Raw genomic sequence first — 12,344 nt, forward strand, 5'->3', positions numbered from 1 at the left:
TCTTTCTCTTCCTCCTGCTTCTCTTGCTCGCGCATCTTTCCCCACAGCAATGGGGATGTTCCAGGCTGGAGCTCTTCCAAATGAGGAGGCACCGGGAGACAGGGCTGGGTACCAAGACTGAGGAGCGGGGGCAGATGGCAGATGGAACAGAGCAAAGCATCTGGGATTTGAGACATGATCACCTACCCAGACTCTGGATTTCAAAATAAGACTCCCGTCTCAGAGATAATAAAATATACCTTCGGTGGCTCAAAGGCCAAGCAATTCCTGGTGGGGTGTTTCTTTGAGCTTAACCAGACCTGCACATATCCTCCGTCTAATTCTATCATGTGGCTTCTAATGCCTTCATATGTAGCCTCTGGCAACAAAGCCATTTTCCAATTGCTAATATCCTCTCCCTTCAGCACTCATCCTGCCAGAATCACTTACAGCTCCAGGTCTGAATCTTCCCAGAAAAGAGATTTTTTTTTTTTTTCCTTTGGCGAAATGGTTTCCGACAAACAATCCTTTCTGCAAGACACACAAATATAAAAGTTCTGTTCCTTACAATCAGCACAAGAGTGAAGAAATTCAGGATCTTGGTGCTCCAGATGCAAAAGTTCTTTGTGTGGTAATTTTTAATTTATGCCCCTTATCATATGTGGGACTTCAACTATTTAGTGAAGAGCCGAGTCTGTCCATCACATCGACACTCTCGTTAATGCTTCAATTCATGCTGGAAGCCCTTCCGAGAAGCTCCACGAGCTCTATAAGGACAGGGACTTTGGTCCACTGTGTTCAACCCTGTATTCACAGCTTCTAGTAGAGTAGCTGGCATGCCTTTACAAGCATTCATTAATATTTGCTGTAGGGGGAACTGAGGTATTTCCTAATGGGAAACTGAAAGTCTGGCCATCTTTGAATTCTGTGGTGTTTTGTGTGAAACAGCAGTGTTTCTCTAAACTGGGGTTAAGGAGGAAAAATCTGACCTAGTTTCACCCTTAGGAAGCCACCAGACTCTTCGAATAGATTTTTATCTAGCTTACTTTAAATTTGCAGACTACCACTAGGTATTTAGAAAGTCAACCCTTTCTTCTATTACAAATAAAAATTCCATTTTGTGTCATAGCAGCAGCCCTTTGTCAGTTACCAGCGAAGCCCTGCCTGCAATGACAAACAGACTGCTCACCCTATGTTATGCCTATCAAGAGGATTCTGGACTCAGGTAAAGGGATATACTTCAAATTACATAGGTTAAGATGAATTTTTCTCAATTCTCTTCAACTTTGAGTAAAGTAGGATGTATCATTCTGAAACTACTCCCCATTGTTTTATTTTTAATCATTCTTAGCGATATGACCCAGTGGTTGAGAATCTGAGAAAATATAAAATTTCTCCATCTGCTTTTCACTGAGAAGAACACTGATTTAATAGAACGCCAACGACTGTTGGCCAAATCCCAGAGGAAGCTGTGCGGTGATTCTTGAGTGACTTTTTCAAAGTCTCTCTTATATTTATAATGAAATTATAAATGAAAATCCAGACTGCCGTATAATATTTCCCAGAGAGAAAAAAGTCTGTTCCAAAGGTGCTGACAGCTAAAGAGAAAACCAGTGGGGCTCTCAACAGTAAAACGGGCTCGGATTAAAGAGGCAGAACTGAATCCTTGGACTGAAGTTCAGATGGAGACCTAAGAGTTTTCTGGGTTTTCTTTGAACCCGAGCGTGGGGAATATGTACCAGCCAGAGGTAAAACCAATTGATGATGATGTCAGACCTGCTTCTAAGAGCACTTTCTCCACTTCGAAACTTGCATATGGAATTCCAGCGAAAAGAACAGCATATGCATCAAGAGGTCTCCAATGTGCCACTGAGGATTTGCGGATGGAATTTCCACGTCCCTCCTGTTTTAATACTTTTAAAACCAATTACCGTGAAATGTGGATGCGATCCAGTTGGGGACTTCACCTGCGGATGTGGTGCTCTAGAAAACGAGCAAATCAATGGACCATGTATCTTAGACAACTGCTGTTTAATCAATTAACTGTTCAGTATAAACTATTTTGTTCACGGCAGCAGAAGTGACCATCGATAATTACGGTGTGCCTATTACTGAAATATAAAAAATGAAAAATCTTCCTTTCCATGCCTTCTCATTTTTTTCTGACCAGGTGGAAATGTAATTCATGCATATCTTCTGGGATTCAGCCCCACGCATAGGAAATGTGATTTAACAGCATCTAAGCTTCTGAGAGTTAAATGGACTTGCCTATTGATTTCTTACCACTTTAGCAGGGTTATTAGAAATGTATTTTGTTAATGGGGCTGACAGTGAGGTTGACAGTATAACAGCATTACCACCAAAAGCAGCTTTGATTTTTGCCTTTAATTAGAATTTTCATACCATAGCGGCTTGGATTTCCCTGGAATTCGTGCTTTAAAGGGATTATGTTGACGATTATGAAAGTGGAACCCTCGTGGAAAAAGGCTGGATATTCACCTTAGGAACTGCAGCCCCGTGTCCCTCCTGGCCAAGTTGCTTGTGAATGTTTGAGGATTTCTGTCACGCTCGAAGTTGCCGTGAAAGCATAGAGCCGCTAAAGAAAAATCCTCCCGAGAAAAAGGCTGGGAGTTGGCATGGCAACGGTAAACAGGACCCAACCTTTCCCACTTTAGAAAATTCACACAAGCCTAAGAGCTAGACCGTAGAATGCCAATATGATCTGCATATCGAAAGATGAGAAGACAGCAAAAGTGCTGTTTAATGACTTAAAGAACAAGCCATCAGAAAACAGAGTCGAAGGGTGATGTTAGCAAAGAGCTAAAGAGGCCTTCATTCTTTAGTCCAGTGGAATAAGAATATCAGAGGGCTGAGATGGGCCAGTGGGCATTGTGCTGGGCCAGGCAGCCTTCCAGCTCTGAGGTGGACCAAGGGGGACTGGCTGCACAGGCTGAATGTGACCACTGCCCATGAGTCAATTAAAATGCTTCGTAATTAAGGGAAAATGGTATCTAAGGAGCATTGCCTCCATAAAAGGGATTTGGAATAAGACCAATGATAGAACGAACTGGACCTCGGTTTGAGCCACTGCACTCTGCGGCAATGTTGGCTGTGTCAGCAGCTTCTTCCTCAAGAGAAAATCTGAGTCCTTTTCACATGAAGAAGTGGAGGGCTCTTTCCAGACAACTTCAGATGACATTAATGACAGAGACAAGAGGTACTACAGAAGCCTCCTCCACCCCACCCCCATACCACGTTTACATCTGCAAGAGGTGACAGAGATCAAGCCTCAAGGTGCTTGAAATTCATTTGGAAGAGAAAAGGCTAGGATATCCACGCATGATAGTTTAGAATAGTTATTATCAGGTAATAACCAGCGCAGGTGGACACTCTCCAGATCCCAGAGTCTAGTTTAATTCCATTTCAGCCATTTAGATCCCTGCATAGGAACTTTAGCAGGTATAATGCCAAATTGGGAATGAGACAAACATTGCCAAGTATATGCCTAGACAATACTTTTTTTTTTTTTTTTCCTTTTTAGGGCCGTACCTGCACCATGTGGAAGTTCCCAGGCTAGGGGTCAAATCAGAGCTGTAGCTGCGGCCTACACCACAGCCACAGCAATGGGGATCGGAGCCGTGTCTGCAACCTACTCCCCAGCTCACAGCAATACTGGATCCTTAACCCACTGAGAGAGGCCAGGCATTGAACCCTCATCCTCATGGATTCTAGGTAGTTTCGTTACCACTGAGCCAATGATGTGAATCCCGATACTTTCTTAAAATGGAAATGTCCTTATTGCTCTTACTGATTGAAAGAGAAGATTGAAAGCAACTTAAATATCCATTATCTGAGTCTTCTTATATAAATATGATGCCTGCCTTAAAAAAAAAAAAAGAACAAAAAACTAGAGAATGAGGAAATTCACCTTGTGCTGACACAGAAAGATCTCTGTATCACTCAGCATTCAAACAGGAGAGTAGAAATCACTGAATGTATTTCAAGCAGAGAAGGATGCAATGGAGGGAACTGGTTAAAAAATGCTGGAAGGGCTGAGGAGCAGAGAAAGAAGACAGCTGTTACTGAAAGACTGGGAAGCTGCCACTGTCCCTTGGCTGGATCCTATGAATGGATACTCGCGGCCAAAGTTGCTGGAATACCCCCAGGCTTCTGGAGCTTGTAGCACAAGCAGTCAAAGCCAGCTGCATGTCCCTGACGCTGCCAGTGGCACAGGAAACCTCTTCTTCCCACACAGGAACCTACTACCTATCCCTCCCATTGAAGAACCTAACAAGAAAACAACTGGATGAGTGTCTGGAAAAGAAGATTCAGGATATGTAGGAGGATGAATTAGGACCTAAGAGCCAAGAGACACAATCCAGTACATCCACTCTTTTGCAACTCATATTCACACATTCCATTGTATCCATCCAACATCATACTTCTACCTAACAGAATGCAACTCTATTCCTCACATAAATGAATGCAGGCTCTCAGTCTGTCCCCAAAGGGGGAAATGCAGTGTGACGACTGTGAGGAGGCAGCCTCAACCACTGCGTTCACCTCTGAGTGATGTCAATTCCTCTTCTCTTTTAGTCACCCTAACACCTTGGATATTCTGCAACCTAAGGACTAAATCGTAAAGGGAACCACCAGTGACACTCAATGTTATACATAACAAGGAAAGAAAATATGCAGAGCCGCCATAGTTCTTGCTTTGGTAACTTACTGGTAACAAACCTAGTTGATTGATAGTGATAACAGTTGAATAATAATCATTTTTTGTTTGTTCGTTTTTTGTCTTTTTGCCTTTTCTAGGGCTGCTCCCAAGCATGTGGAGGTTCCCAGGCTAGGAGTCTAATCGGAGCTGTGGCCTCCAGCCTATGTCAGAGCCACAGCAATGAGGGATTCGAGCCACGTCTGCAACCTACACCACAGCTCATGGCAGGACCAGATCCTTAACCCACTGAGCAAGGGCAGGGATCAAACCGGCAACCTCATGGTTCCTAGTTGATTTGTTAACCACTGAGCCACCCGACAGGAACTTCAGTTGAATAATTATTGTTAATGAGCTTCTTCCACTATCTATTCCATGTTCCCTTTGCCTTTAACCAACACCTCAGTTGTCTGGGTGGGGCTCCTTCCTAGGAAGATGATTTAAACCTTCATTTCTAAAGCATCCAAGAGTTTTTAGTAGTCTGGCAGGTTGCAATACTAGTCCAATAAATTTTTTTTCCATAATGTAAAGAGTTCAATGTAATAAACCAGCTACCAGGTGGCTGGCTATTCTGCCCGAGGAATGATCTCACATGACAGCTCAGCATTGGTTTCTGCTGTCAGCAGATTAGGCATCCAGCAGTGACAATAGCCAGAACAGCCTTGGTGAGGACAGGTGCATACTGTTGAGCCATGTGTGGCCTCCATTCCCACCGCATTCTACATAAGGCTACTGAACAAGCCTCAGGGTGACTGGGAAAGGAGCTGACCGACATCCACAGAATGGTCCACTCTGTCCAACTGATTGCTAAGAGCCTTGTCCTGGATGCCCCATGGTGAGCGTTCACATGTGACGGCACCGGTATGGAGAGATTCATCTGCAAACCACTTCCTCAGACTCCCAATGTACCAAAAAAACCTCTGGTCACCCACGAATTGGTACAAACCCCTACCTCTGGCCATCTCTCCATCCAGATAAAGTGGACAGCTGCTCAGGGGTCACCAGGAATAGCATGCAGCATTGAAAATAAGGTTGACCTACATGTATTGGTCTGGAAAAAAAAGCTCCAAAATTACTTAAGTGAAAAGTATCAAGGTAAAGAAGAGTACATGGTAAGCTTTTATCTGAAAAAAAAAAAAAAAGCAGGGAATAAGATGATACATAGAGTTATATAGAAAGGATATATACTTACATGTGCATGAACATTTCTGAGAGATGTGGGCTTATTTCCACTGGATTTCCTTTCCTTTCCTTTCCTTTCCTTCCTTCCTTCCTTCCTCTCTCTCTCTTCCTTTCTTTCTTTCTTTTTTATTGTCGTTTTTGTGGCATACGGAAGTTCCTGGACTAGGGGTGGAATTGGAACGGCGGCTGCTGGCCTACACCACAGTCACAGCAACGAGGAATCCGAGCTGCATCTGTAACCTATGCCACAGCTTGCAGCAAGGCCAGATACTTAACCCACTGAGCGAGGCCAGGGATTGAACCCACATCCTCACGGAGACTACATCAGGTTCCTAACCTGCTGAGCCACACTGGGGACTCTGAATATCCTTTTCCAATGTTTCAGCTGTTTTTAAGAAGTGTATTTATTATTTTTCATTAAAATTTAATAAAAATAGAAAAACAATTTTGCTGAAAGGAAAAAAGTAAATTTAACATTCTGTCTGTGCATTATTTCACTAATGTAAAGACAAATTTCTTATATAATGCTTAAAAGAGAAATACCACTATTTTCTAAGTTATTTTGGAAGATAATGGGAAAGAGTCCTTTTAAACTGATTTTTACTGAACCAGCAGCGTCTTTATTCAATAATTTGCAGTATTGGGATGTAAATTCTCATTATGTATACCCAATATAAACAACCGTTTGTTTTAAATATAATATTTTAAGTCAACTATAATTCAATTACGAAAAAAGATTTCTACTTTCAAAATGTATTTCTGTTGGGCATACAATAGGAATTTCATAAAAATGTTTTGGGTTGAATCAGATCAGTAATTAGATAAATATCAACCTAAGCATTGGGAAATGGAATTTAAATACAAAACATTATCCCTTCTTATTTTTTTAAAATTTTTTTTGTCTTTTTGCTATTTCTTTGGGCCGCTCCCGTGGCATATGGAGGTTCCCAGGCTAGGGGTCGAATCGGAGCTGGAGCCACCAGCCTACACCAGAGCCACAGCAACACGGGATCCAAGCCGGTCTGCAACCTACACCACAGCTCACGGCAACGCCGGATCCTTAACCCACTGAGCAAGGGCAGGGACCGAACCCGCAACCTCATGGTTCCTAGTCGGATTCATTAACCACTGCGCCACGACGGGAACTCCCTATGCCTTCTTTTAAAGATGAGTTTGTAGGTGTGTGTATATACATATGTGTATTGAAGGTAGATGAGCATGTTTTTATTTTTAGCTTAGTGAATAGATTATAAGGGTGCCATGAACTAGCAAACCATTTAATCATATAATTAACAATGAGGAAGTTATCAATTAGGGATGGAAAGGAAAATGAGACCAATCTCCAGAAGCATAATTCATCCTTGAGGCTGGAGTTTAAAAATGCACCTATACTGAATTCAGAGGATATTTTAAACATAAAGGTTTTCATAGTCAATAGTTCTTAAAAAAATAAAGAACTATATATATATATATCCATTGGGTACTTCTGAAAAGAGAAAGTGGAAATTCATCACTTTCAGTCTGTCAGCCTGGAATCTCTCATTTAATACTTTCATGAGCCACATTCGTATTGAAGACCACACTGATGATCTTGATGGATGACGAGACCTTGAACTGCCTCCTGAAACATCAGGTAAGACGGCATTCCTTTCTGTTTTTAGTATTAAGCATACTTACGGTAATCAAATCTTTTGAAAGCTCGTACACTGTGCAACATAATAGCATTAGATATAATAAGCTCTTCATTTCCCAACCTTAAGCATATTTTAAGCATTAGGAATTTTCTGCTATTTGTTTAAGCTTGTATGTTTTTTCTTTCCCTAGTTTACGGAATTATTTATAAGTTACACAATATTCATGCTCTGTGCTAAGTGCCACTTCTCTTTTGCAGCTGGAATACAAGTACCTTCTTCTGTTTCATTATCCATTTTAAAGCTTACCTGAAGCTAAGGAAGTAATCATTCATTGTGATGGACTCTCTGGGGTGGTAGTATATTGTCAAAAACATTAGGATTTTGTTTTTAACATTGGGTCTAGTTGCTGATTTTTTGTTTGTGAACAGACAATGATATATAGGCAATATATAAAATCTTCACACTAAGGTGCAATTATTTGTAGGTAAGAGCTACACCTTGACAGGCATCCAAGATGAAAAAAGCTGAAACTTGGTTTGCTGACAAAATGCTCATCTATTTGAATTCCAAGAGGAATTGATTGATGGAGCATTCTCATACCTATATGCAAGTCTATGCATGATGCTTCAGATAAGCATTTTCCAAACTTTATGGTGCATAAGGAAGCAGGTGCGGATTTTGCTGCCAGGCAGAGTTGTATTCACAGATCTGGGATGGGACCAGAAAATCTCACAAGCTGATGCTGCTGGTCCACAGACCTCACCTTGAATAGGAAGGTATAGAGTAGGGGTCCTCAATTCAGGCTGCATGTTATGGGGGAACCTAAAAGGAATACAGATGTCTAGGTCCCACTTCAGATCAACTGAATCAGAATCTCTGGGCATGTGATTCAGGCATTGCTAATTTTTTTTTTTTACTGTTCCCCAAGTGCCATGGAATATGTTGAAGCCGTAACTTCCCAGTGTGGTGGTATCTGGAGACAGGACTTTTGGGAGGTAAGTGGGTTTGGATGAAGTGATGAGGTGAGGCCTTCATGGTGGCGTTAGCTCTTATAAGCATGGCCCTTACAAGAGGAGACACTAGAGAACTTGCTCTTTCTCTCTGCCAGGTAAGACAGAGTGAGAAGGCAGCTGTCTAAGAGCTGGGAAGAGAGGCCTTATCAGAACCTGACTATGCTGGCATTCTGATCTTGGGCTTCTAGCCTCCAGAACTGTGAGAAATCAAATCTGTTGTTTAAGCCACACAGCCCATGGTGTTGTGTTAGGGCAGGCTGAGCTAAGATACCAGGTGATGCTAATAATATGCAGCCAAGGTTGACAACCACTGTTGTAAAGGGTATTGAGGTGGCATGATCACAACTCTGTGTTAGGATATTTACGACCTACTTGGGGAGTTAAGACTTGGGCCTGTAAAAGTAATAGGTAGCCAAGTATAAGACTGGGTTAGAGAGGTAAAGAGTATTAAGAGATCCAGAACAGGAGAGCAGACAGGGTTGGGGGGGAAGAGAGAGGAAGGCTGGGTCACCATTTAAACAGTCTTGCACAGTATGCACTTCTTTCCATCTGGCTTCTTTTACTCAGCATGATTATTTTGAGATATACCCACATTATCACACGTATCAACACAAAGTCATTAATTTTTATAGTTGAGCGACATTCTATGGATATACCACAGTCTGTTTATCCATTTAATTGTTAGGGAACATGTGAGTTGTTTCCAGTTTAGGGCTATGAGAAATAAGACCACTATGACTATTCTTCTTAAAAAAATTTTTAAAAACATGTTTTCATTTCTCTGGGGTAAATATCTCAAGGTCATGTTTCTTGGCCTTTCATCACCTTGAGGTGATGTTTCTTGAGATAGATGTATGTTTAACTTCATAAAGAAACAGCAAAACAGTTCCCCAGAATGACTGTATCATTTTATGCTCCTCCTAACATTATACAAGAGTTCTTGGAGTTCCCATTGTGGCTCAGTGGTAACCAACCCAACTGGTATCCATGAGGATGTGGGTTTGATCCCTGGCCTCACTCATTGGGTCAGGGGGATCCAGCATTGCCATGAGCTGTAGTATAGGTCGCAGAAGCAGCTCTGATCTGGCGTTGCTGTGGCTGTGGTACAGGCCAGCGGCTGTAGCTCCGATTCAACCCCTAGCCTGGGAACCTCCATATGCTGCAGGTGTGGACCTACAAAAAGCAAACAGACAAACAAAACATGAGTTCCAGTTGCTCCATATTCTCACCTTAGGAACTGTCAATCTTTTTTTTTTTTTTTTTTTGTCTTTTTAGGGCCGTACCCGAGGCATATGGAGGTTCCCAGGCTAGGGGCCTAATCCAAGCTGTAGCTACCGGCCTACGCCAGAGCCACAGCAATATCAGATCCGAGCCGTGTCTGCGACCTACACCACAGCCACAGCAACACTGGATCCGTAACCCACTGAGCGAGGCCAGGGATCAAACCCGAGTCCTCATGGATGCTAGTTGCATTTGTTAACCGATAAGCCATGATGGGAACTCCAATATTTTTTGTTTGTTTATTTTAGGGCTCCACTTTGTTTTAAAGGTCATGCACTCATCTATGTGATGAGATCAAGATAATCAAGAAGCAATTTAGCATGGTAGTTGAGTACTGAGTCCTTGGAATATAATCTGGAAACATAAAGAGAATTACTAATAAAATAACCCATTGACCCAGCAACCAACTTTTAGGAACCTACCTACATTTATATCTGCTCATGTACAAGATAATAAAGGCACACATTTAATCACTGCAGCATTGATTGCAACAATAAAAGCTTAGAAAGAATGCACAAGTTCCATAATAGGCAGCTGGTTGAATAAACTGCAGTACATTACACAATGGAATTATAAGAAGTTCTAAAGAAGGAATGAGAAATGTTTGCATGCACTGATATAGACAGAGAGATCTCCAGAATATAGTATTAAATGAAAAAAAAAATAAAGCAAGGGGTATGTGAATGAAGGGGGGCATTAAAATAAGGCTGCATCCCCAACACATACACATCCACGTACTCATACATGCAAAAAAATCCCTACTACACTGAACATATAAATAAGAATCTAATAAAATAGGATTATGTATAGAAGCAGGGAGGGGAGTATGAGCAGAAGTAAGACTTCTCTGTGAATATTTTCCATATAATTTTGACATTGAAATTTATAAATGCATTACCTATGAAAAATTACAACTAAAAAAAAATCCTAGAATTGAAAAATCTAAACATATATCACATTGGTAAAATGACGACAGAAGAACTGCAGAAAGAAATACCCTGATTTGTGAAAATCTTTAAGCTCATAATGATACTCTAAAAGAAAAAAAAAAATCAGTTGCCATCACTGAGGTGATTATTAAACTCCTCCCTTTAAGGATTGACAATTAGGGAGTTCCTGTCCTGGCTCAGCAGTAATGAACCCCAGCTAGTATCCATGAGGATGCGGGCCTCGCTCAGTGGGTTAAGGATCCCGTGTTGCTGCGAGCTGTGGTGTAGATCGCGGATGCGGCTGGGATCCCGAGCTGCTGTGGCTAAGGCGCAGGCCAGCAGCTGCAGCTCCAATTCGACCCGGAGCCTAGGAACTTCCATATGCAGTGGGTGTGGCCCTAAAAAAACAAAAAACAAAAAAAAGAAAGAATTGACAATGAAAGGAAGAGGCAGTCCAAAAGCCTTCCCCAGTCGAGAATGTTTGTCAGGGCAACCAAACAGATCTGGTTGACTGGGGAAGGCGTCGCGTCACTAAGAAAAGCAGCTAGTTAATGTAGAAAAATGACAGCATTGGAAAAACGTCACCATTTCGTGATCTCTAAGGCATATTAACTCCAGCAAGGATTGTCAAACGGAGCTGGCCAGTAGGTCAATAGCTGAGGGGAAGCCGCACATCTGCATGGGGTTAAAGGAAATCCACATGGCATACTTTCTGGTCACAGGGGAACAGCATCCTTCTCTAGCAGCAAGCTCAGGCTGCTATCCCCTAACCAGAGGACAGTCGGAGTTTTGGCACATGATGGTGGAACCCAGATGGCACGGGCCTCCTGATGGAATGCCATCCGAAACACACAACAGCACCCAAAATGTATTCTGGACAAAATGCATTCATATGACTTGACGAAGCTCTTTGATGTAACTTCCGATTTACAGGAAATGTAGGGGACAGAGGAGCAAGCTAAGCGACCACATGAGGAAGCAATCAGACAAACATCGAGAAGGAAAATTAGTAGATGAAAAAAAGGACTGTTTTAGATTTAAAATACCTAAGGGATATAACAAAGCATTAAAAATGCATGGCCCAGACGTAAATCCTGATTTGGACAAGCCAGCTTTGGGAGAATAGCTGGGGAACAATTAGGGTTATTTTAATATGATTGCAGTATTAGATGCCATGAAAATTTATTGACAGGGAAAAAAAGATTATTAAAGGAAAGCAAGCTATTTACAAATTATGATCTTGTTCGAGCATAAAAAATATGTGTGTGTGCATGAAAAGATCTAGAAATAAATATAATAAAAGACTCATGCTTCACAGTTTCTGGTTGGTGGGTGTATTGGTTTTCTTACTGCTGCCACACAAATTACCAAACATTTGGTGGATTAAAATGATAAAAATGTACTGTTACAGTTCTGTAGGTTAGAAGTCCAACACGGTCTCAGTGTACTAACAATCAAGGTGCTGGCAGGGCTGCCCTTCTTTCTGGAGGCTCCCTTTCCTTTCTTTTTCCAGCTTCTAGAGACTGCCCACATTTCCTGGCTCATGGTTCTTCCTCTCTCTTTAGAGCCAGCAACAGCAGATTGAATTCTTCACACACTGCCTCACCTT

At 41.8% G+C, this 12,344-nt stretch overlaps 1 protein-coding gene and 1 long non-coding RNA gene across 4 annotated transcripts in view; one reads left to right on the forward strand and one right to left on the reverse strand.

Moving 5' to 3' along the window:
* Positions 1-5,838, forward strand: part of CPVL (carboxypeptidase vitellogenic like) — a 146,335-nt gene extending 140,497 nt beyond the window's left edge. The window contains exons 18-19 of one of the 3 annotated variants that reach the window (XR_014834053.1): positions 1,112-1,204; positions 4,576-5,838. The gene's annotated coding sequence lies outside the window, so the exon portion shown is untranslated. Of the gene's footprint in view, positions 1-1,111; positions 1,270-1,330; positions 3,887-4,575 lie in introns of those variants that run through there. The other 2 variants (XR_014834054.1, XR_014834051.1) reach the window with 2 other exon arrangements.
* Positions 1-12,344, reverse strand: part of LOC146395049 (uncharacterized) — a 52,870-nt gene that overhangs the window by 25,934 nt on the left and 14,592 nt on the right. The gene's annotated exons all lie outside the window — the stretch shown is intronic.

Source organism: Sus scrofa, chromosome 18 (assembly GCF_054392235.1).
Source record: "Sus scrofa isolate SSC_HxYL_T2T_F1_AM1 chromosome 18, Sscrofa_HxYL_maternal_Yorkshire_Landrace_v2.0, whole genome shotgun sequence".
In the NCBI taxonomy this organism is placed as follows: Eukaryota; Metazoa; Chordata; class Mammalia; order Artiodactyla; family Suidae; genus Sus; species Sus scrofa.